The sequence below is a fragment of the Salvelinus alpinus genome, chromosome 18, assembly GCF_045679555.1.
Source record: "Salvelinus alpinus chromosome 18, SLU_Salpinus.1, whole genome shotgun sequence".
Classification (NCBI taxonomy): domain Eukaryota; kingdom Metazoa; phylum Chordata; class Actinopteri; order Salmoniformes; family Salmonidae; genus Salvelinus; species Salvelinus alpinus.
The window spans coordinates 27,444,628-27,471,486 of NC_092103.1; positions in this window are offsets into that span (position 1 = coordinate 27,444,628).

The window sequence follows — 26,859 nt, forward strand, 5'->3', positions numbered from 1 at the left end:
TGCACTAAAGAGGAACAACGGGTACATATTGAAGACATGCATGCTCATCCCCAGAATCTTTTTAAGTGTCTATTTTCTAAGGATAAAGCTAAGAACATTAACTTCATAGTTAAGGACATTATAACAATATGGAAGAAAATGAAACGTACTCTACAAGAACCAATATCACTCCCTAAAAACACAACCCTATGGAACAATATTTGAATAACTGTTCAGAATTCACTGATAAATTGGTCTACATTAAAAACAAAAAGCATAGAAACCGTAAATGACTTGGTAATTTCCATAACAGCTTTAAAAAGCAATTTTGGATTGACCAATGTAGATATTTTCACCTGACATAATTTCGATTTGAAATCTTTTGGACGTCAGAGAAATCTTCAGGGAATCATATTTGAGTCAGAAAAGGATACTCATATGATAGGTAAGCTATCCAAAACCTTGCAGAGAGTCTATTCAACTGACAATCTCTTAGAACAAAATATAAACTATTGGAACCAATATTTAAAAATGACTGATATTAGAACAAGATGGAGGGAATGCTTGAACATAACACAAATGTATGCTTAATCCAGTATAAATTAATGTATAGAAGTTATTATATAAGAGACTAAATTTACAAATTCTACAACACAATGGCAGAGTCATGTCTGAAGTTTAAAACTACTAATGACTCAATAATTCATGCCTTCTGGGAATGTTATAAAGTCCAAAAGTTATGGGCGGATTTGGAAAGATGGCTGTCAGAAGTGTTACAATGTAAATGTACTTTTCATTTGTCTGTCTGTATATTTCAAGACATGGCATTTGAGGGTGCAGTGAGATACCCGATGGATTGGACTTGATTTCTCTTGTCAATCATCTTGAAAAAATGAATACTTAACTGGAAATCAACCAATCCTCCAAAGTTCAGGAACAATGGAGCATAAGGCCAGTGAGTGTTGGTGTAGAGTATGGATGGTTTGTCACTGACAGAGAGCACCGTGACCTTCCCCAGGCAGTCCAACCCAACCAGGCCCAGCACACTCAGCACTTTCCCTCTCCCACTGAATTACACTCTGTCATCCGCATCAGGGGGAACAGCTCCCCTAACTTACACCCTAATTAACCAGACCGCCTCTCTACACCCACACTCACGCACCAAGCCCGCAAATCCACGGAGAGGCAAATAAAGTTGCAGGTCATGAAGGACTGTTTACTAGCCCAGCTACTGTCAGAGCAGAGGAAGGTGGGACAGAGAATAATGACAGATTGAGTAATGACTAAATGATCAGAGCTTGTGTGGTCTGCAGTTAATGAATCTGTATGGATTCAACATGAGTGAAATGAGAAAGCTCTCAAAAAAAGGTTGGTTGACTCCGTCCTACCTCTCTTTAAGTATCCTAACAAAACTAGGTCATGTCTCCACTGTATTATACTTTCATCAATCAGTGATTAGTTCATGCAATGAGTGAATGGAATGAAGAAATTAGGCCCCAAGTATTCTTTCTTTACATTTGAGAGGAATAAGAACTTCTCTCACATTTCACCTCTCCTCCAGGTCCTGAGTGGAACATGCCCAATGTCTCCATGTTCAGGCTACACACTCCTCTCATAAAAGCCTTCTTCACAGCCTCCTGATAGCTCTGTATCTCCCTCTGCAACCCCTGGGCCTCAGCCTGGACCTCAGCCTGGACCTGCTGCAACACCTGAGAGACAGAGGAGGGGAGGAACAGGAGGGACAACTCATTTACAGTGGGGCAAAAAAGTATTTAGTCAGCCACCAATTGTGCAAGTTCTCCCACTTAAAAAGATGAGAGAGGCCTGTAATTTTCATCATAGGTACACTTCAACTATGACAGACAAAATGAGAAAAAAAAATCCAGAAAATCACATTGTAGGATTTTTAATGAATTTATTTGCAAATTATGGTGGAAAATAAGTATTTGGTCAATAACAAAAGTTTATCTCAATACTTTGTTATATACCCTTTGTTGGCAATGACAGAGGTCAAACGTTTTCTGTAAGTCTTCACAAGGTTTTCACACACTGTTGCTGGTATTTTGGCCCATTCCTCCATGCAGATCTCCTCTATAGCAGTGATGTTTTGGGGCTGTTGCTGGGCAACACGGACTTTCAACTCCCTCCAAAGATTTTCTATGGGGTTGAGATCTGGAGACTGGCTAGGCAACTCCAGGACCTTGAAATGCCACTCCTTCGTTGCCCGGGCAGTGTGTATGGGATCATTGTCATGCTGAAAGACCCAGCCACATTTCATCTTCAATGCCCTTGCTGATGGAAGGAGGTTTTCACTCAAAATCTCACGATACATGGCCCCATTCATTCTTTCCTTTACACGGATCAGTCGTCCTGGTCCCTTTGCAGAAAAACAGCCCCAAAGCATGATGTTTCCACCCCCATGCTTCACAGTAGGTATGGTGTTCTTTGGATGCAACTCAGCATTCTTTGTCCTCCAAACACGACGAGTTGAGTTTTTACCAAAAAGTTCTATTTTGGTTTCATCTGACCATATGACATTCTCCCAATCTTCTTCTGGATCATCCAAATGCTTTCTAGCAAGCTTCAGACGGGCCTGGACATGTACTGGCTTAAGCAGGGGGACACGTCTGGCACTGCAGGATTTGAGTCCCTGGCGGCGTAGTGTGTTACTGATGGTAGGCTTTGTTACTTTGGTCCCAGCTCTCTGCAGGTCATTCACTAGGTCCCCCCGTGTGGTTCTGGGATTTTTGCTCACCGTTCTTGTGATCATTTTGACCCCACGGGGTGAGATCTTGCGTGGAGCCCCAGATCGAGGGAGATTATCAGTGGTCTTGTATGTCTTCCATTTCCTAATAATTGCTCCCACAGTTGATTTCTTCAAACCAAGCTGCTTACCTATTGCAGATTCAGTCTTCCCAGCCTGGTGCAGGTCTACAATTTTGTTTCTGGTGTCCTTTGACAGCTATTTGGTCTTGGCCATAGTGGAGTTTGGAGTGTGACTGTTTGAGGTTGTGGACAGGTGTCTTTTATACTGATAACAAGTTCAAACAGGTGCCATTAATACAGGTAACGAGTGGAGGACAGAGGAGCCTCTTAAAGAAGAAGTTACAGGTCTGTGAGAGCCAGAAATCTTGCTTGTTTGTAGGTGACCAAATACTTATTTTCCACCATAATTTGCAAATAAATTCATAAAAAATCCTACAATGTGATTTTCTGGATTTTTTTCCCTCATTTTGTCTGTCATAGTTGAAGTGTACCTAGGATGAAAATTACAGGCCTCTCTCATCTTTTTAAGTGGGAGAACTTGCACAATTGGTGGCTGACTAAATACTTTTTTGCCCCACTGTATATACTGCAAGTGTCTAGGGCTAGGCTGTGTGTACTGTGACCTGCTGTTTAGAATGTATGTGTTTGAATTTGTTGTGCAAATGTTATGTATTAATTATAATCTGTCTGTGCTGACTGAAGTGTGTATATTACGCTCATGCAGCATACACCCATTGTGAATGGTGGATATTAAAGCCAATAGTCTTCCACTGAATATGTCTCTATTAGTGACAGCATCACAATAAGACTAGTATATGTACACAATACAGAGGTGAGTATATGAGCCTAGGAAAAATATTACACCATGAGAACAGGGACAGTGGTTGCAGGGACTGTTCTCGTTTCTTCTTTTGTATATTATAGTGCAGGGGTACTCAAACACTATTTGAGAAAGTCCGGTCACACAAATTTCCTAGGTGACAAAGGTCCAGATGGATATTGTCATTTATCGGCGTAGTAACAAACCCCCACCATGCGACCCCAAACTGTTCACAACCCTCTTGTTGGCAGAGAGAAAAATTAGCAATTTCCTGCAATTCTACACAGTATGCCGTGGCGTGAAGGGAACATTTTAGCAGTTTTTAAAGCAAATTTCTTGCAATTCTACACATTATCTATTTGCAGGGGCGGACTTGCCATCTGGAATTTTGGGAAATTTTAGATGGGTTAGTCCATTTTTAGCCTAATGGGTCTGTCTAGCTTGGGTTTTTGGTGTAATGATGGTCTAGCCAATAATAGGGTCCTCAAGTGAAGAAATGGGCCAGTGTGTTAGAAATGCCAGGTCGGATTTCTTGTCCCATTCCGTCCCTGCTTATGTGTGTTCATATGATACCAGTAATCAAATCCCGGCCGAATTTAGTCGGGACCCGCGGCCCGTATTGAGCCCGTTCTGGATCCGGCCCGCGGTACGCATATTGAGTAAGGCTGTTGTAGAGTGACAGGTTTTCCTAGTAACAGTAGTGGTGTACATTAATGAACAACCACTAGGCTACACTGCTGCGCTGTCCTCTTTCTGCCCCATCCCCCCAATCACTTTCTCACTTTATTTATCTCTCTCCCGCTCTCTCAGTGCAAAAGCACTGCAGGCACTTGCACATTCCTCTCTTGGTTTTGAACCACTAATTGACAAAAGAAAAAAGGTGTTTTATATTTACGAGGCTTGATGATGCACCTGTCTACAACGAATCCTTTTTTGTCTCTCTCGTCCTCTTTTCTCTGGACCTGTAAGTTATCCAGCAAAGACCACTCACACATGGATGATTGCCATGTTCTGGGGATTCACTCACACGGTTAACGCGTTCGTGTCTAACACACACACACACACACACACACACACACACACACACACACACACACACACACACACACACACACACACACACACACACACACACACACACACACACACACACACACACACACACACACACACACACACTTCAAGGCAGAAACACTCACCGTACACACATGATGTAAAAACCTCAGCCAGCTGTAGACAGATCTGTTCTGCCTTGTTGTGGTTCTCCCTTTCCACCCTCTGCCTCCACTGTGCCCTGCCATCCGGCCCACACACTCCTCTCTAGCCTGTAGTGGTGCTCAGCCAGCCTGCCACCCTGGGCCTGGGGCAGGAGGACACACACAGACACACAGCCAAGATTCAAGACCAAAACAGTTGTATAGTCAAAATTGAATAGTCAATTATTTTACATTATAAACTGGGTAGTTTGAGCCCTGAATGCTGATTGGCTGACAGTCGTGGTATATCAGACCGTATACCACGGTTATGACTAAACATTCATTTTTACTGCTCTAATTACATTGGTAACCAGTTTATAATAGCAATAAGGCACCTCTGGGTTTGTGGTGTATTGCCAATATACCACGTCTAAGGGCTGTATTCGGGCTCTCTGTGTTGAGTCATGTCTAAGAAACAGCCCTTAGCCATATACTACACCCCTTCTGGCCTTATTGCTTAAAAATATTATAGATTTTATAAGATAACATATTTAATTGTCTACTTAAAGCAGAAAGTCAGTTGACTTTACAGGGGGAAAGAAGAAATTGTATTATTCTGATGAATTCACGGAAACAACAAATACTGGGCCGGGTAACTGATCACAGATATCACATCTGTAGCCTGTAAAACGGCTTGTACATGAAGCGTGGCCATTCCTCCTCTAGTAGCTATACTTATCCATATTTAGAGCTATCTGCAGAGTCGTATTATTAGCATAAACCATAACCCAGTAGATGACTATTAAGCTTAATGGAGGAGCTGACAGGCAGAGAGAGAGCTGCTGTAGTAATGCCTTAGGATGTGCTGCGTTAACGTAGGAGAGAGACTGCGGTGTCTGATGATATAACACTGATGGGGACATGTGACCTGCTGTAAGGGAAGCGATACCTGTGTGTATGATGTGACTACAGAGTGGATGTAAGAGAGACTGCAGTGGGTGATGGTATAATATGGCCACACATATAGGGGAAGAGATACACTACAGGACCAAAAGAATGAGGACACCTGCTTGTCAAACATCTCCTTCCAAAATCATGGGCATTAATATGAAGTTGGTCCCCCCTTTGCTGCTATAATGGCCTGATCTCTTCTGGGAATGCTTTCCACTAGATTGCTGCGGGGACTTGCTCCCATTCAGCCACAAGAGCATTAGTGAGGTCGGACACAGATGTTGGGCGATTAGGCCTGGCTCGCAGCCGGGGTTCCAATTCATCCCAAAGGTGTTTGATAGGATTGAGGTCCGGGTTCTCTGCAGGCTAGTCAAGTTCTTCCACACCGATCTCAAAACAAACTATTTCTGTATGGAACTCGCTTTGTGCACGGAGGCATTGTCATGCTGACTTCTTGGAAAGGTGGCATCCTATGACGGTGCCACGTTGAAAGTTGCTGAGCTCTTCAGTAAGGCCATTCTACTGCCGATGTTTGTCTATGGAGATGACATTGCTGTGTGCTCGATTTTATACACCTGTCAGCAACGGGTATGTCTGAAATAGTCTAATCCCCTAATTTGAATGGGTGTCCTAACGTGACAGACTGTCTGATATGATAACCTCTAAGATCTTCCCAATGAATGTTAAGACAGAGAGACAGTGTACTGTTCTAGAACGTTGAGGATGTAGTGATGGACTGAAAGGCGAGGTGGATTGAGCCGAGTCTGGCCTGAGGCAGGCGGTGTGTGTGTTCTGACCTCTTCCCAGGCCTGAAAGAAGCAGGTTCTCCAGTGTGTGAAGGGTTTGGTCAGCTGCTTGTCTGCCCACTGTATGTATATCGCACACATCAGCTCCTTGATCACCTGACAACACACACACTGCATGTCAAACTATTGCTAATGTGTATGTATATATGTGTTAGATGTGCGAGTACATGTGTGTGTAAAGCGAGTGAGTGCATGCACACAAGAGTACCTGGCTCCTCTTCTGGCCCTCACACCTCTGTGTGTTTCAGCTGTTGAGGCTGTGTCTGTAATGTGTGTGTTCCTAATGTGTGTGTTCCTCTCTCTCCTCAGCTCCAGGCCATGCAGCTCCACAGCCCCCACCTTCCACTTCCTCAGCTCAGACCATACATTGGCCTATAGGAGAGGTTGAAATGCTGTCTTCTGTTAAATATCATTGTGTTAGGTTAGAGATAATGATTGATGGATCACCTTCAGACTGGCGCCTATTACTGGCTGCCCATCTTCAGGCTCCAGTGGTCTAGGATGTTGTTCTTCATCAGGTACATGTTGTCTTCAGTGATAAACATGTGTTTCCATGGTGACAGGTGGTTCTGGGGGAGGAGGAGCTCGGAGGTGGAACTGGAGAGCTCTCTGGGTCAACCACCAACACACCAGGCATCGCTACGCAGTCAAAGATACAGTTGCAGTCCAGCTGTGCGCATATGAGTGTGCCTGCCCGTTTGTATGCTGCTGACCCCCAAGCCAGGGAGGTAACACAGCGGTTTGTGTGTGCTTTTTAACTGTCTGTTGTGCGGTGTGGCCTGAGCTCCTCTGTTTCTGACCCAATCTTAATAAAATGACTTAGCAGAGGACACAAGACTGATGACCAAAATGCCAGGAGAAGACAGCTTGACGATGTCCCACCAGACCGTTAGACGAGGAGGTAAATCCAGACACTGTATAGGAGCAGGACAGGCTCAGAGGTTAACTGTCTGTGGTGACCTGGTCTGGGGAAAGAACTACTGTATACCACCAGAGGGGCCTTAAACATTTTACATAGCTAAAGAAATCCCGAGTCACACATTTGTCTAGTAGTTTGGTCATGTTATGGTTACCACTGATCACAGCCCTGGCTACAGACACTAGACCCTTGTTCTAACTAAAACCAAAGATTTTCTTCTCCAAGTCTAAACAATGCTAAGGCCTAATGTGGGCAGCGTGGAGCTAGCATGGGATATTGCTCGAAAACGTTCCTTAATCCTGTAACAAGTGCGCTGAGAGTCGGGAAGTAAGTTCAGGGAGTGTGTTTTATTTGAAAAAGAATTATACACGAACCACAAACAACTCATCGACATGAACACAGAGTCAATAACACCTGAGGAAAGAACCAAGGGGAGTGACAGATATAGAGAAGATTATCAAGGAGGTGATGGAGTCCAGGTGAGTGTCATGAGGCGCTGGTGGGCGAGACGATGGTGTCAGGTGTGCAGGATAATCAGCAGCCTGATGACCTAGAGGCCGGAGAGGGAGTATAGGTGACAAATCTAGGGATGGAATATGTTGCTGTACTCCTAATTATCCCATTATCCGAACTAACAAATCGAGAAGATTGAAATACTGCTCGTTTTTAATTAAACTGCCTTTTTCGTCCTCATGCTATGCTAGCTAGGCTAAAGCAGCCCATTGGATTCCATGAAAATCTGAAGTGTTGGGGTGAGTAGCTTTCGGTGTTGTGCAATCAAATGAGTTGCTTTTACATACATTTTGTGCTAATTAAACTCATGACACTATTTCCTATTACTATTTTAGGCTATTTGTTGATGTAAAACAAATGTAAATTGCATCCCCTTTTGAGGTGTATTTTTGCTTCATGTGTGGTCGGATCCATCGGTTGTTGGTAGGCCTTTGTGTCCTATGGGACCATTTCCTGTTTCAGGCTATTTAACCAAAGATGATCTCTTCCTCTCTGATTTAACCCATTTGCTCAGATCAATCGGGTCGGTTGATCTATAGTAGGCCTACTACTTACAGTGCCTTGCGAAAGTATTCACCCCTTTGGCATTTTTCCTATTTTGTTGCCTTACAACCTGGAATTAAAACTAATTTTTGGGGGGGGTTGTATCATTTGATTTACACAACATGCCTACTACTTTGAAGATGCAAAATATTTTTTCTTGTGAAGCAAACAAAAAAACTGAAAACTTGAGCGTGCATAACTATTCGCCCCCCCAAAGTCAATACTTTGTAGAACCACCTTTTGCAGCAATTACAGCTGCAAATCTCTTGGGATATGTCTCTATAAGCTTGACACATCTAGCCACTGGGATTTTTGCCATTCTTCAAGGCAAAACTGCTCCAGCTCCTTCAAGTTGGATGGTTCCTTGTCACGGCCGTCAAAGGGAGGAGACCAAGGTGCAGTGTGAGATGTGCTGTTTGTCACGGCCGTCAAAGGGAGGAGACCAAGGCGCAGCGTGAGATGTGCTGTTTGTCACGGCCGTCAAAGGGAGGAGACCAAGGCGCAGCGTGGGATGTGCTGTTTGTCACGGCCGTCAAAGGGAGGAGACCAAGGCGCAGCGTGGGATGTGCTGTTTGTCACGGCCGTCAAAGGGAGGAGACCAAGGCGCAGCGTGGGATGTGCTGTTTGTCACGGCCGTCAAAGGGAGGAGACCAAGGCGCAGCGTGGGATGTGCTGTTTGTCACGGCCGCCAAAGAGAGGAGGCCAAGGCGCAGCGTGGGATGTGCTGTTTGTCACGGCCGTCAAAGAGAGGAGACCAAGGCGCAGCGTGGGATGCGTACATACTTCTTTATTTCAAAGAACGAACACTAAACAAAATAACAAACGAACCGTGAAGCTATACAAAAATGAGTGCTGACAGGCAACTACACATAGACAACTACCCACAAATACAGGTGGGAAAAGGCAACCTAAGTATGGTTCTCAATCAGAGACAACGATAGACAGCTGCCTCTGATTGAGAACCACACCCGGCTAAACACACAGAAATACAAATCATAGAAAAAAGAACATAGAATGCCCACGCAAATCACATCCTGACCAATCCAAAATAGAGACATAAAAAGCTCTCTACGGTCAGGGCGTGACATTCCTGCTGATGTACAGCAATCTTTAAGTCATACCACAGATTCTCAATTGAATTGAGGTCTGGGCTTTGACTAGGCCATTCCAAGACATTTAAAGGTTTCCCCTTAAACCACTTGAGTGTTGCTTTAGCATTATGCTTAGGGTCATTGTCCTGCTGGAAGGTGAACCTCTGTCCCAGTCTCAAATCTCTGGAAGACTGAAACAGGTTTCCCTCAAGAATTTCCCTGTATTTAGCACAATCCATCGTTCCTTCAATTCTGACCAGTTTCCCAGTCCCTGCCGATGGAAAACATTTTCGGGGTGATGAGCGGTGTTGGGTTTGTGCCAAACATAGTGTTTTCCTTGATGGCCAAAAAGCTCAATTTTAGTCTCATCTGACCAGAGTACCTTCTTCCATATGTTTGGGGAATCTCCCACATGCCTTTTGGTGAACACCAAACATGTTTGCTTATTTTCTTCTTTAAGCAATGGCTTTTTTCTGGCCGCTTCCGTAAAGCCCAGCTCTGTGGAGTGTACAGCTTAAAGTGATCCTATGGACTGATACTCCAATCTCCGCTGTGGAGCTTTGCAGCTCCTTCAGGGTTATCTTTGGTCTCTTTGTTGCCTCTCTGATTAAATGCCCTCCTTGCCTGGTCTGTGAGTTTAGGTGGGCGGCCCTCTCTTGGCAGGTTTGTTGTGGTGCCATATTCTTTCAATTTTTTATTAATGCATTTAATGGTGCTCTGTGGGATGTTCAAAGTTTCTGATATTTTTTTATAACCCAACCCTGATCTGTACTTCTCCACAACTTTGTCCCTGACTTGTTTGGAGAGCTCCTTGGTCTTCATGGTGCCTCTTGCTTAGTGGTATTGCAGACTCTGGGGCCTTTCAGAACAGGTGTATGTATACTGAGATCATGTGAAACTTAGATTGCACACAGGTGGACTTAATTAATTAAATAATGTGACTCCTGAAGGTAATTGGTTGCACCAGATCTTACTTAGGGGCTTCTTAGCAAAGGGGGTGAATACATATGCACGCACTACTTCTCCGTATACATTTTTTTGAATTTTCAGAAACAAGTAATTTTTTTCACTTCACCAATTTGGACATATTTTGTGTATGTCCATTACATGAAATCCAAATAAAAATCCATTTAAATTACAGGTTGTAATGCAACAAAATAGGAAAAATGGCAAGGCGGGTGAATACTTTTGCAAGGCACTGTAAGCTCTCAGGTATTATCTTGAGCTTTAGGCTACTTACTGTCAATTAGGCTAGGCAGGCAATGGGAATAGGGCTACACAAATTACTTTGAACTTGACTTGAATAGTGTGGCATTCAATTCTAATTGAATACGACTAGCTAGCTATTTCACGAGTTTAAAAGGCTATTTTCATTCAAATGACGAACAGCACTTGTCCCTGGCCTGTTCGGTGAAATTGACGGTTACCAGCTGAGTGTTGTGGGCCAATGTTGTCTTTTGCCGCGGAGAATCTGCCCAGTGCTGTCAGCAGCGATAGACGGTTGGGGCTTGATTGTCACAGTCAAGCATTGTTTCCTCTCCTCCTCGCACTCATTCTGTCAAAACATAAATTACTGTCGAAGACGCGACACAAAGCCTAGTCAAAGATTTTTACTAACCCATTGTTCTATCTGTGGCTTAGTTATAGCAGGCCTAGCTAAAATGTTGTTGGCAATGCTGTTTACCAAAATAATTCTAAATCAATGGCAATATGAGTTTTACAGACGATCACGTGCTGTCCTATCAAAAACATTTGCATTCATTAACCATTGAACCAACAAATTGGTTTGGATTATAATGAATGTGGATTTGTTTTCTCAGTAATGTAGCTAAATCACTCTGAATTCAACTGCCACTGTGTTGGATTTATCATGGGGCTTTCCCCTCAGATGATCAAAGCACTTTAGTTTAGGCCTACTTTGTTAGTGGTAACTCAAGTCTTTATAATGATCAAGCCCCGAATCTGTCTGCTTCTGGGAGAAGTGACTATAGGTCTATATGGAGGCTGAATCAACCTCACTATGGCATCATAAATACTCCCACACAGCTGCTTGTCTGAACTCATCTATCTGAGGCAGGGCCGGGATACCACCGGAATAATCTCTAAGGAGGCCTAGCAATACTACTAGATCCAGGCCTTGTCTTCTGCTGCTGCAGTTACCTCAATCAAATTTATTTATAAAGCCCTTTTTACATCAGCTGATGTCACAAAGTGGTGTAAAGAAACCCAGCCTAAAACCCCAAACAGCAAGCACTGCAGGTGTAGAAGCACGGTGGCTAGGAAAACCCCACTAGAAAGGCCAGAACCTAGGAAGAAACATAAAGAGGAACCAGGCTCTGAGGGGTGGCCAGTCCTCTTCTGGCTGTGCTGGGTGGAGATTATAACAGAACATGACCAAGATGTTCAAATGTTCATAGATAAATAATAATAATCACAGTGGTTGTAGAGGGTGCAACAGGTCAGCACATCATGAGTAAATGTTAGTTGGATTTTCATAGCCGATCATTCAGAGTATCTCTAACGCTCCTGCTGTCTCTAGAGAGATGAAAACAGCAGGTCTGGGACAGGTAGCATGTCCGGTGAACAGGTCAGGGTTCCATAGCCACAGGCAGAACAGTTGAAACTGGAGCAGCAGCACGACCAGGTGGACTTTGGACAGCAAGGAGTCATCAGGCCAGGTAGTCCTGATGCATGGTCCTAGGGCTCAGGTCCTCCGAGAGAGAGAATTAGAGAGAGCATACTTAAATTCACACAGGACACCAGATAAGACCGGAGAAATACTCCAGATATAACAGACTGACCCTAGCCCCCCGACACACAAACTATTGCAGCATAAATACTTGAGGCTGAGACAGGAGGGGTCGGGAGACACTGTGGCCCCATCCGATGATACCCTCGGACAGGGCCAAACAGGCAGGATATAACCCCACCCACTTGCCAAAGCACAGCCCCCACACCACTAGAGGGATATCTTCAACCACCAACTTACCATCCTGAGACAAGGCTGAGTATAGCCCACAAAGATCTCCCCCACGGCACAAACCCAAGGGGGAGCGCAAACCCGGACAGAAAGATCACGTCAGTGACTCAACCCACTCAAGTGACGCACCCCTCCTAGGGACGGCATGGAAGAGCACCAGTAAGCCAGTTACTCAGCCCCTGTTATAGGGTTTGAGGCAGAGAATCCCAGTGGAGAGAGGGGAATCGGCCAGGCAGAGACAGCAAGGGCGGTTCGTTGCGCCTGTGCCTTTCCGTTCACCTTCACACTCCTGGGCCAGACTACACCCAATCATAGGACCTACTGAAGACATGAGTCTTCAATAAAGACTTAAAGGTCGAGACCGAGTCTGCGTCTTTCACATGGATGGGCAGACCATTCCATAAAAATGGAGCTCTATAGGAGAAAGCCCTGCCTCCATTTGTTTGCTTAGAAATTCTAGGGACAGTAAGGAGGCCTGCGTCTTGTGACCGTAGCGTACGTGTAAGGAATATATGGCAGGACCAAATCGGAAAGATAGGTAGGAGCAAGCCCATGTAATGCTTTGTAGGTTAGCAGTAAAACTTTAAATCAGCCCTTGCCTTAACAGGAAGCCAGTGTAAAGAGGCTAGCACTGGAGTAATATAATCACATTTTTGGGTTCTAGTCAAGATTCTAGCAGCTGTGTTTCGCACGAACTGAAGATTATTTAGTGCTTTATCCGGGTAGCCGGAAAGTAGAGCATTGGATGAACCTAGAAGTGACAAAAGCATGGATTAATTTTTCTGCATAATTTTTGGACAGAAAGTTTCTGATTTTTGCAATGTTACGTAGATGGAAAAAAGCTGTCCTTGAAACAGTCTTGATATGTTCGTTAAAAGATAGATCAGGGTCCAGAGTAACGCCAAGGTCCTTCAGTTTTATTTGAGACGACTGTACAACCATCAAGATTAATCGTCAGATTCAACAGAAAATCTCTTTGTTTCTTGGGACCTAGAACTAACATCTCTGTTTTGTCCTAGTTTAAAAGTAGAACATTTGCCGCCATCCACTTCCTTATGTCTGAAACACAGGCTTCCAGGGAGGGCAATTTTGGGGCTTCACCAAGTTTCATCGAAATGTACAGCTGTGTGTCGTCCGCATAGCAGTGAAAGTTAACATTATGTTTCCGAATGACGTCACCAAGAGGTAAAATATAAGGAAAACAATAGTGGTCCTATTACGGAGCCTTGAGGAACACTGAAATTTACAGTTGATTTGTCAGAGGACAAACCATCCACAGAGACAAACTGATATCTTTCCGACAGATAAGATCTAAACCAGGCTAGAACTTGTCCGTGTAGACCAATTTGGGTTTCCAATCTCTCCAAAAGAATGTGGTGATCGATGGTATCAAAAGCAGCAGAGCCTCGGGCTGACGCCATTAAAATGTAATTTACCACCTTCACATGCGCAGTCTCAGTGCTATGATGGGGTCTAAAACCAAACTGAAGCATTTAGATTACATTGTCTTCAGGAAGGCAGTGAGTTGCTGCGCAACAGCTTTTACTTTTTTTTTTGAGAGGAATGGAAGATTTGATATAGGCCGATTTTAGTTTTTTAGATTTTCTGGGTCAAGGTTTGGCTTTTTCAAGAGATGCTTTATTACTGCCACTTTTAGTGAGTTTGGTACACATCCGGTGGATAGAGAGCTGTTTATTATGTTCAACATAGGAGGGCCAAGCACAGGAAGAAGCTCTTTCAGTAGTTTAGTTGGAATAGGGTCCAGTATGCAGCTTGACGGTTTAGAGGCCATGATTATTTTCATCAATGTGTCAAGAGATATAGTATTAAAAAACTTGAGTGTCTCCCTTGATCCTAGGTCCTGGCAGAGTTGTGCAGACTCAGGACAACTGAGCTTTGGAGGAATACGCCGATTTAAAGAGGAGCCTGTAATTTGCTTTCTAATGATCATGATCTTTTCATCAAAGAAGTTTATGAATTTATCACTGCTGAAGTGAAAGCTATCCTCTCTTGGGGAATGCTGCTTTTTAGTTAGCTTTGCGACAGTATCAAAAATACATTTTGGATTGTTCTTATTTTCCTCAATTAAGTTGGAAAATTAGGATGATCGAGCAGCAGTGAGGGCTCCTCGATACTGCACGGTACTGTCTTTCCAAGCTAGTCGGAAGACTTCCAGTTTGGTGTAGCGCCACTTCCGTTCCAATTTTCTGGAAGCTTGCTTCAGAGCTCAGGTATTTTCTGTATACCGAGGAGCTAGTTTCTTTTGACAAATGTTTTTTGTTTTTAGGGGTGTGTATACATCAAGGGTATTACGCAAGGTTAAATTGAGTTCCTCAGTTAGGTGTTTAACTGATTTTTGTACTCTGACATCCTTGGGTAAAGTGGAGGGAGTCTGGAAGGGCATTTAGGAATCTTTGGATTGTCCGAGAATTTATAGCACGGCTTTTGATGATCCTTGGTTGGGGTCTGAGCTGATTATTTGTTGCGATTGCAAGCGTAATAAGATGGTGGTCCGATAGTCCAGGATTATGAGGAAAAACATTAAGATCCACAACATTTATTCCACGGGACAAAACTAGGTCCAGAGTATGACTGTGGCAGTGAGTAGGTCCGGAGACATGTTGGACAAAACCCACTGAGTCGATGATGGCTCCGAAAGCCTTTTAGAGTGGGTCTGTGGACTTTTCCATGTGAATATTAAAGTCACCAAAAATATGAATATTTTCTGCCATGACTACAAGGTCCGATAGGAATTCAGGGAACTCATTGAGGAACGTTGTATATGGCCCAGGAGGCCTGTAAACAGTAGCTATAAAAAGTGATTCAGTAGGTGTTGTGAATTGTATGTGGCAATTATTTATATCAGAAGGAGTCAGCAAAACTAGTACTCTATGTGTGCTCTAGGTCATTGGACACCTTTAGATATGCAGCTGTCGGTTATTTTTGTTACTGTTATGGCCAACTATGGTTACACCTCTTGGGTCTTTTCCAGAACAGGGGTGTCCCTCTCAGAAGATTTAGCAGGATGACATGTATTGGTTATTCCTGTAGAGTGCCAAGGTCTGTTGCTATGGTCCTATATGCATGAAACTATTTCTGTGACTCTACCGGTTCCATGTCCTATTATGATAATGGTGGCTAAATGCCAGAGGTGATGAGCCATTAAGAGGAGTTACTATGAGTATGAATAAGGAGGACAAATGAATAAAACGTGTGTTTCAAGACTGGAAGGCAGTTGTATTCATTATCCAGCTCGGTAATAAAAGTCTATTTGAACTCCCATGCGCCGGTATTTTTGAAATATGATTGACCAAATATTTCCACGACGTAGGCTGCATAGATTTCCTGACTAGAAGCTCAAAAGACGAAAACGTTGTTTTTTTGTTTGTTTTGTAAATTGAAATTTGGTATCTTAAATGTTAGCAACACCTCCACCTTTACGGGATACGTGGGGGATATGGTCACTAGTGTAACCAGGAGGTGAGGCCTCATTTAACACAGTAAATTCATCAGGCTTAAGCCATGTTTCAGTCAGGCCAATCACATCAAGATTATGATCAGTGATTAGTTCATTGACTATAACTGCCTTGGAAGTGAGGGATTTAACATCAAGTAGCCCTATTTTGAGATGTGAGATATCACAATCTCTTTCAATAATGACAGGAATGGAGGAGGTCTTTATTCCAGTGAGAATGCTAAAATGAACACCGCCATGTTTAGTTTGCCCAACCTAGATCGAGGCACAGAAACGGTCTCAATGGGGATAGCTGAGCTGACTACACTGATTGTGCTAGTGGCAGACTCCACTAAGCTGGCAGGCTGGCTAACAACAGCTTGCTGCCTGGCCTGCACCCTATCTCATTGTGAAGCGGGGGGAGTTAGAGCCCTGTCTATGTTCATAGATAAGATGAAAGCACCCCTCCAGCTAGGATGGAGTCCGTCACTCCTCAGCAGGCCAGGCTCGGTCCTGTTTGTGGTTGAGTCCCAGAAAGAGGGCCAATTATCTGCAAATTCTATCTTTTGGGAGGGGCAGAAAACAGTTTTCAACCAGCGATTGAGTTGTGAGACTCTGCTGCCAGAGACAATTACTCGATGCCGACACAGCTTTCTCGCTGAAGCTATGTTGCGCTTGGTGTACTCTGACTGTTTGATCCTAACATTGTTGGTGCTGATGTGGGTAACAATATCTCTATACTCTCTACACTTGTCAGTTTTAGCTTTAGCCAGCACCATCTTCAGATTAGCCTTAACTTTGGTAGCCCTGCCCCCTGGTAAACAGTGTATGATCGCTGGATGATTTGTTTTAAGTCTAATAATACGGATAATGGAATCGCCAATGACTAGGGTTTTCAATTTGTCAGAGTTAATGGTGGGAGTCTTTGGCGTCTCAGACCCCGTAATGGGAGGAGGAGAGACCAGAGAATGCTCGGGCCTCTGACTCCGAACCGTTGCTTAATGGGGAGAACTGGTTGAAAGTTTGGCTGAATGAGCGACACCGGTTGAGCATTCCTACAGCATTTCCTTCCAGAAGCCATGTGAAAATTGTCCGGCTGCGGGGACTGTGCGAGGGGATTTATACTACTATCTGTACATATTGGTGACAGATGCTGTTTCATCCTTTCCTACTCTTAAATTACCCTTGCCTAACTATTGCGTCTGAAGCTGGGCTTGCAGCACAGCTATCCTCACCATAAGGCAATCGCTCTCCTGTATATTATGAGTACAGTGACTGCAATTAGAAGGCATTATGTTAAAGTTACTACTTAGCTTTGGCTGGTGGAGGCCTTGTAGAACCATGTCCAGATAAAGCGTCCTGGGTGAAAAAGTTTAATGAAAAAAAGTTGAGGAAGGGAAAAAATGTAAATATTAAACCGTAATTAAAAAGTGAAAACCGTAAAGTTGGCAGGTAGCAAAGTAAGGTTAGCAACAAATGGCACAGCAGCAAGTAAACAAGTCTACAAGTTGTGACCGGAAATGATGTGCACGAGTTAACAAAAAAACGGACCTGCCTAATAGAAAGGGGTATGAAACTCTGTATTGTGTGTGTGTGTGTGTGTGTATTATAATAGTAAACAGATTGATGTTTGCACAAATTAAATACCTTGCATAAGCAGCCAGCCTCCATACCCTATTTCTAGAATACAGTGTTATCGATCTTCCAGTCTCTCTCGCCCATTCAGCCCGACAGCTAAAGTCAAGTAGATCAGAGGTGAGAGAGCTAAGACCATACTGGGATATTATCCAAGTATTTGCATGGTGTCATTTGGTTCAACGGCTTGATTTCCAGTCTTTTGACAGTTTAGTTTAATTGCAAACTACAAGAAATGTATCCACCCCTTCTATCCCTCTGTGTGTGTGTGTGTGTGTGTGTGTGTGTGTGTGTGTGTGTGTGTGTGTGTGTGTGTGTGTGTGTGGAAACAAATTGAGTGAGTAATGCAGAGAGACAATGTTTCACTCAGCTGTTGAGTAGATTTGTCATGCTAGTGTTTAGCAGTGGTGTTAATATGACCATATTTTCTATTCTCCCCCTGCTAGACCTCCCTCGTTCATCATGACAGGAATCTCTTTCAAAAGAGATTAGATGACAGTACTGTATCTAAACACTATAACCTGGATGAAAAATAAAAAGGGGCTAATCTTAGAACTAAGACATGGACAAAAGTGTGAATCACTTGACTATTTCAGGTCCAGGCATACCATCAACTGAATAAGTACACAGGTCTTTTTCCTGACATCATATACCATTTATTTTTGGACTTCATTGGTTTTACGCACCAAACAGAGAGTATTTGAGTTTGAGGTTGTGTGATTGTAGGGGAGAGTGGGGTAAGTTGAGAATTCATGTAGACATAACAGTTTTGAAAACAGCTTGTCCCTGGTATGGGGTAAGTTGAGCATAGGGCCCTTGGCTTCGCCTCGGGCCTCAGAACAACCCTTGTCGGGAGTTGTCTGACAATAATTCCCCGGTTCTCAGGCATTACTGCTTATTTCTTTATCTTAAATGAATGCCTACATTCAGATATAGATCTCTCTGTTCAATATTTACATTTACATTTAAGTCATTTAGCAGACGCTCTTATCCAGAGCGACTTACAAATTGGTGCATTCACCTTATGATATCCAATATCACTTACCCTTGCATTTCTTTATCCTACCGGTTGAATCTACTACACCGGCTGTGACACTCGTCGGATGTGGCAGGGTTTGCAAACTATTACGGACTACAAAGGGAAATCCAGCGAGTTGCCCAGTGATGCGAGCCTACCAGATGAGCTAAATGCCTTTTTATGCTCGCTTCGAAGCAAGCAACACTGAAGCATGCATGAGAGCACCAGCTGTTCCAGACGACTGTGTGACCACGCTCTCCGTAGCCGATGTGAGCAAGACCTTTAAACAGGTCAACATTCACAAGGCCATGGGGCCAGACGGATTACCAGGGCGTGTACTCCAAGCATGCCCGGACCAACTGGCAAGTGTCTTCGATGCCATTTTCACCCATGTTTCAAGCAGACCACAATAGTGCCCAAAAAAGTGAAGGTAACCGGCATAAATGACTAGCGCCCCGTAGCACTAACGTTGGTAGCCATGAAGTGCTTTGAAAGGCTGGTCATTGGTCACATCAACACCATCATCCCAGAAACCCTAGACCCACTCCAATTCGCATACTGCCCCAACAGATCCACAGATGACGCAATATCAATCGCAATCCACACTGCCCTTTCCCACCTGGACAAAAGGAACACCTATGTGAGAATGCTGTTCATTGATTACAGCTCAGCGTTCAACACCATAGTGCCCACAAAGTTCATCACTAAGCTAAGGACCCTGGGAGTAAACCTCTCCCTCTGCAACTGGATCCTGGACTTCCCGACGAGACGCCCCCCTAGGTAGTAAGTGTAGGCAACAACACATCTGCCACGCTGATCATTAACACCGGGGCCCCTCAGGGGTTCATGCTTAGTCCCCTCCTGTACTCCCTGTTCACCAACGACTGCGTGGCCAAGCACGATTCCAACACCCTTAAGTTTGGTGATGACACAACAGTGGTAGGCTTGATCACCGACAACGATGAGGCAACCTATAGGGAGGAGGTCAGAGACCTGGCAGTGTGGTGCCAGGACAACAACCTCTCCCTCAATGTGAGCAAGACAAAGGAGATGATCATGGACTACAGGAAAAGAAGGGCTGAACAGGCCCCCATTAACATTGATGGGGCTGTAGTGGAGCGGGTCGAGAGTTGCAAGTTCCTTGGTGTCCACATCACCAACAAACTACCATGGTCCAAACACACCAAGACAGTCGTGAAGAGGGCACGACAACACCTTAACCCTCTCAGGAGACTTGAAAGATTTGGCATGGGTCCCCAGATCCTCAAAACGTTTTACAGCTGCACCATCAAGTGCATCCTGACCGGTTGCATCATCGCCTGGTATGGCAACTGCTTCCCATCCAACCGTAAGGCGCTACAGAGGGTAGTGCATATGGCCCAATACATCACTGGGGCCAAGCTTCCTGCCATCCAGGACCTACACTCAGCAAAAAAAGAAATGTCCTCTCACTGTCAACTGCGTTTATTTTCATCAAACTTAACATTTTTAAATATTTCTATGAACATAACAAGACTCAACAACTGAGGCATAAACTGAACAAATTCCACAGACATGTGACTAACAGAAATTGAATAATGTGTCCCTGAACAAAGGGTGGGTCAAAATCAAAAGTAACAGTCAGTATCTGGTGTGGCCACCAGCTGCATTAAATACTGCAGTGCATCTCCTCCTCATGGACTGCACCAGATTTGCCAGTTCTTGCTGTGAGATGTTACCCCACTCTTCCACCAAGGCACCTGCAAGTTCCCGGACATTTATGGGGGGGAATTTCCCTAACCCTCACCCTCCGATCCAACAGGTCCCAGATTTGCTCAATGGGATTGAGATCCGGGCTCTTCGCTGGCCATGGCAGAACACTGACATTCCTGTCTTGCGGGAAATCATGCACAGAACGAGCAGTATGGCTGGTGGCATTGTCATGCTGGAGGGTAATGTCAGGATGAGCCTGCAGGAAGTGTACCACATGAGGGAGGAGGATGTCTTCCCTGTAACGCACAGCATTGAGATTGAGTTTGTTGTCATTGCAGGCAGTCTGTTGATGCTGTGACACACCGCCCCAGACCATGACGGACCCTCCACCTCCAAATTGATCCCGCTCCAGAGTACAGGCTTCGGTGTAACGCTCATTCTTTCGACGATAAGCACCAATCCGACCATCATCCCTGGTGAAACAAAACCGTGAATCGTCAGTGAAGAGCACTTTTTGCCAGTCCTGTCTGGTCCAGCGACGGTGGGTTTGTGCCCATAGGCGATGTTGTTGCCGGTGATGTCTGGTGAGGACCTGCCTTACAACAGGCCTACAAGCCCTCAGTCCAGCCTCTCTCAGCCTATTGCGGACAGTCTGAGCACTGATGGAGGGATTGTGCGTTCCTGGTTTATATAATTTTACTTTGTGAAAATCTGTTTTTTGCTTACCACTTTTTCCATGTGGTTTCTTCCTCACAGACTCCCTGAAATGATGACCTCTTCCTAAATATTTAGTCACATGATTCATTTTGTGTATGGTTTCCTAGAAGCAAGGGGTGGCTCAACTAACCTTTTGCTTGAACTTACCCCACTCTCCCCTACCTGCTTTCTGATTTAGTAGACTAACATGGATATATAGTGGTTGGATTACTAAAATAACTGGTCAACTAACAGTGTCTCAGACAGGGAGAAGAGAGCGGTCCTGATACACACAGTATGACACACAATATACACGCACACGCACACACAATACAATAGCTTTCTTTCCCTCACTCATCCTTAGCTGACATCCTGACCGATGTAACTACTTTAGATGTTTTGTTTTTCTCCTTAAAGTGATAGTTCACCCAAATTATAAACTGACATATTGGTTACCTTACCCTGTAAGCAGTCTATGGACAAGGAAGGACATGATGCACAAAAAGTGCTAAAATCGGCCCCAAGACTTGAATGGGATTTGTGCGAAAAATGCAAACCTTTAGCATGTGGAAACAGTGCCAGAAAAACTAAACCATAGGATGGATTGTTATATCTTGTCTGTAGACTGATTACAGGGTAAGGAAACCAATGTGTCATTTTGTAATTTGGGTGCCTTTAATTATCTTCAATTGCACACTTTCATTCAAGCTCACATAAATTCAACAAAGTGCTTAAGGTCCAATTTGAGCAGCCAAACAAGTTGGTCTGACACTGAGTGTTTTTCTGCGTCTCCTATTGTTCTTGACAGCAGTGTCTGACAGTGTGTGTTTTTCTGTCTTGATGTGCAGTAATTGTGTGTGACAATGATGGACCAGTGGTGACTGTGGCAGGCTATAAGGAGGCCTTGAAACTAGATTAAGGAGGCCTTGAAACCAGACCTGCTGTAAGAGGTGACTGTTTACTTCTGCCTTCCACGAGACAGACATGGTAAATTAAGCCACTCTACATTCAGGTTTTCATTCCAACCCTGTTTGATTATGTTCACTTGGTCTGCTAATTGACTACTGTAATGATCTGTTAGTTAGTAGACTTGTGATGTGGTAACAGCGTAGACAGCTTTACTCATACACAGTAGTAGTTAGAACCTGTTACACTATGAATGGCTTTCATTCTTTCAGTAGTATAGACTGGGATACAGAGTATTCATAATTCAGTCACACATGGTAGTAGATAAATGCGGGAAATCCTTATAATTATTGAATAGCACAATGCGACAGATGAATAGGATCTCGGAGAAGGAGAGGGGGGGAAAGGGGGTAGGGAATTGACAGAAAGAGGGAAATTCTTTCATTGCACTGTGATAATGAACAGTCCATTTCCCTGTGGAAAGAGAATGAGCTTGATAAGGTGTTAGAGAGGATTATCTGTGAAAGGATGTCAGAGCAGGAGAGAGAGGGAAATAGGGAGATGGAAATTCTCTGTGAGAGGGGACTCCCTCTTTCTCTCCTCCCCCTCTCTCTCTCCGGGCCATCATTACACAGCGACGTGGTGATCAGAGCTGATTTGCATATCACTGAGGATTTTTCCTCCGAGCAATATGGAGAAAGGGGGAGGAGAGGAAATGAGAGGGACTGGAGGCGTGACGCATAATGGCACACAAGGCGGAAAATTAAACACGCTCTGCAATTTCCATCTTGTGATTCCCGCAGGGCGGATCCTCCCACCCACTCCACTCACGACGCACAGGGACCATGTTGGGTCACTTCTCACCACAGGAGATAGACACACACAACTTGACCCTACAGAGGGAATTCCATTGGAAAATCTCACTATTTTAATATGGCTTCCTCTTCTGATCTCCTCTAGTTCACCTGCTCTGACCTGAAGACTCACCTGCTGACCTCACATATAACATTTATCTGACATGACATCTGTCCCTAATGCTCTTTACAAGGCATTATTTCACTGACTATGACTATGACGATGAAGATGATGAAGATCATAACGACTGCCGTTATTCTCATTAGAGCGCCTTGGGAGATGACTCAACCAAAGACACACACGGAAGCACACATGCACACACACACAGTCGCCATGACAACATTGAGGTTAAAGTCACCTCGACACTCATCAGTAGCGATTGATCAATGCCAGGAACTAAATACTCTTTTTCCTATCTCTCTCCTCTCTGTCTGTCTGTCTGTCTGTCTGTCTGTTTGTCTCAAGACAATGTCATACCTTTTCTTTCTGTCTGTCTGTCTGATTTATGACAATTTGACAATGTCAGGTCAAGGAGGCTGTTATAAAGAGTGAGAGTGGCATGGTGTGTGTGAGTGTCTATGTGGCGATTGGGCTGTGTTAGAAGAGCTGGATTAGCAACGTAATCAGATTAGTCACGTCAGGATGACTGCACCTTTCCAGAGAGCTCTCTACAGGTTGCACACCCATGCATGTATGCTCACAAGAACACACACTGACTGCTCTCTGCTCTTCAATCTGATAAGACACACACACTCTGACTCACTTCCTGAGCAGAAAATGGAGCTAATTGATGACAACAGCTCTCTCCTCTTCCCTCTCCTTCTTTCACCTCTCTCTCTCGCCTTCATTTCTCTCTGAAGATGAATATTGTACCTCACTACGGCACTGTTTACTCCCTATCTATCATCACCCCTGCAGCTGCTCTGTCTCCTCATCCACCTCTCCTCAGTCCCCCCACCACCACCACTCTCCTCCCTCACCATGTCTCCCCCCTCCACCACCACCCATCTGTCTCAGTGTGTAAATCAGGTGTGTCTCAGTGAGGACTGAGGAGTGGTGAATGCCTCATACAGCTGCTGACATCCTGCTGCTAGCCATATACAGTATCAACCCTGGGCTTGCATTGTTCTTAACCTCTCTCTCTCTGCCTCTTTTTGGCAATGTACTACTACTGCATGTTCTCTAAATAGGCACAAAGCCCTGACCTCAACCCCATCGAACACCTTTGGATGAATTGGAACGCTGACTGCGAGCCAGGCCTAATCGCGCAACATCAGTGACACTCTTGTGGCTGAATGGAAGTCCCTGCAGCAATGTTCCAACATCTAGTGGAAAACCTTCCTAGAAGAGTGGAGACTGTTATAGCAGCAAAGAGGGGACCAACTCCATATTAATGCCCATGATTTTGGAATGAGATGTTCAACGAGCAGGTGTCCACATATTTTTGGTCATGTTTGGAATAACACTGTGAAAATTATGATTATGCGTTTTTCGAGTAAGAGCTGTTTGAAAATAGCACCTGAAATTTCAGGTGGAGTTTTGGCCAGCCTCCCAGACAGTCCTATCAAAATTCTTACTTGAGAAATTGCTCTTTGCTAAGAAGTTATTTTTGTGTGTATTTTTGACCATTTTCATTTTAAACCATCACAGTAAGGCAGTGTTTCCCAACCCGGGTCCTTGTGTGCCCCCAACAGTACACATTTGCTTTGTAGTCCTGGACAAACTCACCTCATTCAACTCATTGAGGGCTGGATGATTAGTTGACAAGTTGAATCAGGTGTTCTTTTCCAGGGTTACAATAAAAATGTGGACTGTTGGGGGTACTGGAGGACCAGGGTTGGGAGACACTGCAGTAAGGTACTTCATTGTTACCCAGAAATGTTTTGATATTGAGAAAACATTCTTTCTCTCCTCTCTTTATCTCTCTCATTCTTCTATCCTAGTTTTCTCACTCCACCTCCCCACACTCTCTCTCTCTCTCTCCCACCTTGGGCTCACAGAAAAGGCAATTATCATCCGTCACTATCCATCTATTACCCAACACATAATGGAAGATGACAAATTACGGAGGGCAAGGGACACCAAGGTGACCTGTGTCTCCTTCTGGATAAGAACAACTAAGACACTGAAAATACACAATTACAAAGGAGTACTGTAGTATTTGAAACAATAAACTTCCCTCATATACAGTAGTTTTGGAACCACAATGGATCAGCCAATGCTATTGTTATACAGAATATGAACCTTCAACTCAACCAAAGGATTCTACATAGAGCCTTGATGAAAGCCATCAGGGCTGTAGGAAAACTGCAACATCTCCTCTCGTCGCTTCCTTTAGTTTTCCTTCCTGGGCACATAGCTACTCAGCAGTACTGTGGAGTTCTGCATGTTTGATCCAGCCAACAGATGTTACATGCAGTAAACATGAAGCCTTGGCTATGTGCACCAAAACGACTTCAAAATAAACAACAGGGGACTAGAGGGACCGAGGGAATAGTGATTCAAAACACCACGTCTGTGTGAGTGATGGGTTGGCCACATGACATAGCATGAACAGTACATGTCAACTCCTCTTTGGTTTGTACAAGTCATCTTTTGAGGTGGAATTGACATGGACAAATGTCAAAACACGTAGTTGAAGGAGCGTGCGTGAGTGTGATTATGTTGGCTTCAGTGTAAGGTTGAGTGACAGGATCTAACCACATCATAGTTGTGTTGTCATAAGTCAAGTAGACACTCTTGGAAGCATGTTTGATGTGCTTTTAGAAACAAGTAAAACTGTCACATCAACCACCACCTTCTGGTAGTTGCACAAATCATGACCTGAATCTACAGTACGAATTGTGTAGGAATTGTATGTGTTTTAGTGACTGTACGGTCCTCCCATTGACTGTCCCAAATAGCACCCTATTCCCTATGTAGTGCACTACTTTTGATCAAAAGTAGTGCACTACATAGGGAGTAGGGTGCCATATGGGATGCAACCATTGTCTCCCCCCTTCCTGTCTAGTTCCCTGACACAGGAAGCATTACACCTTAAGGTCAAGTGAAGAGATCTAATGTGATGACTGATGTGTCCCTCGTAGTAGTAGAAGCCACACCGCCCACTCCTGCCTCAGTGCATTACATTTCACACGACAACACTCACTATTCTACACCCACACACATTATATTGTGGTGCTGACTGGGAAACCCTGGGGGAATCACACACACGTACAGGCATGGATGGGCACACACACGTATACACACACACACAAACAAAAGCATATACATGTGCGCACACACACACTGCAGCAGTAGTTTTCTACCTGTATGTCATACATTAAGATAAGTGCTTCCCGTGGTTATTGGAGTTTGTAAAGGCAGACTGGAAAGCCTGAGGTAGATTCCTCTTCTCCTTTCCTCTTTCATCCTCTTTTCCATCCCTCCTTCACCCCCCATCCCTCCATCCCCCTCTCTCTCCATGTTCCCTCTACTCCCTTCCTCTCGTCTCGCCTCCTCTTTTTTTTATCCCCTCTCCTCCAACCTCCTCTCACTGGTGAAAAGATGGAGAAAGGAAGCAAGCGGAAGAGGGAAGAAGAGAAAGGATGAGAGGGGAAGACAGTGAAATAGGGGAAGAGATGACATGGAATAGAGAAAGAAAAGAGAGGGGGAGAGGGGAGGGGAGACAAGAGGGAGAGTGAGAGATGTTATCCCCTGGGGAGATGTTTGTGCATCATCAGGTTTGTGTCGCAGTGAGAGATGGTCCTTTCACAGATCACAGTACATTCCCTAATAGTCTTTCATTGGGATCGCATTAGGAAGGACAGGCACGTTATAGGCTACATTAGTTGAGATACATCATACTGTAGCTATAGAACAAGAATGACAAGCCAGCACTCAACATATTCTTAACTTACTGCTGTAATATAGTTATATCATATGTAGGCTATGACTATAGAAATACACTATATATATATACACACAAAAGTATGTGGACACCCCTTCAAATTAGTGGATTCGGCTGTTTCAGCCACACCTGTTGCTGACGTGTATAAAA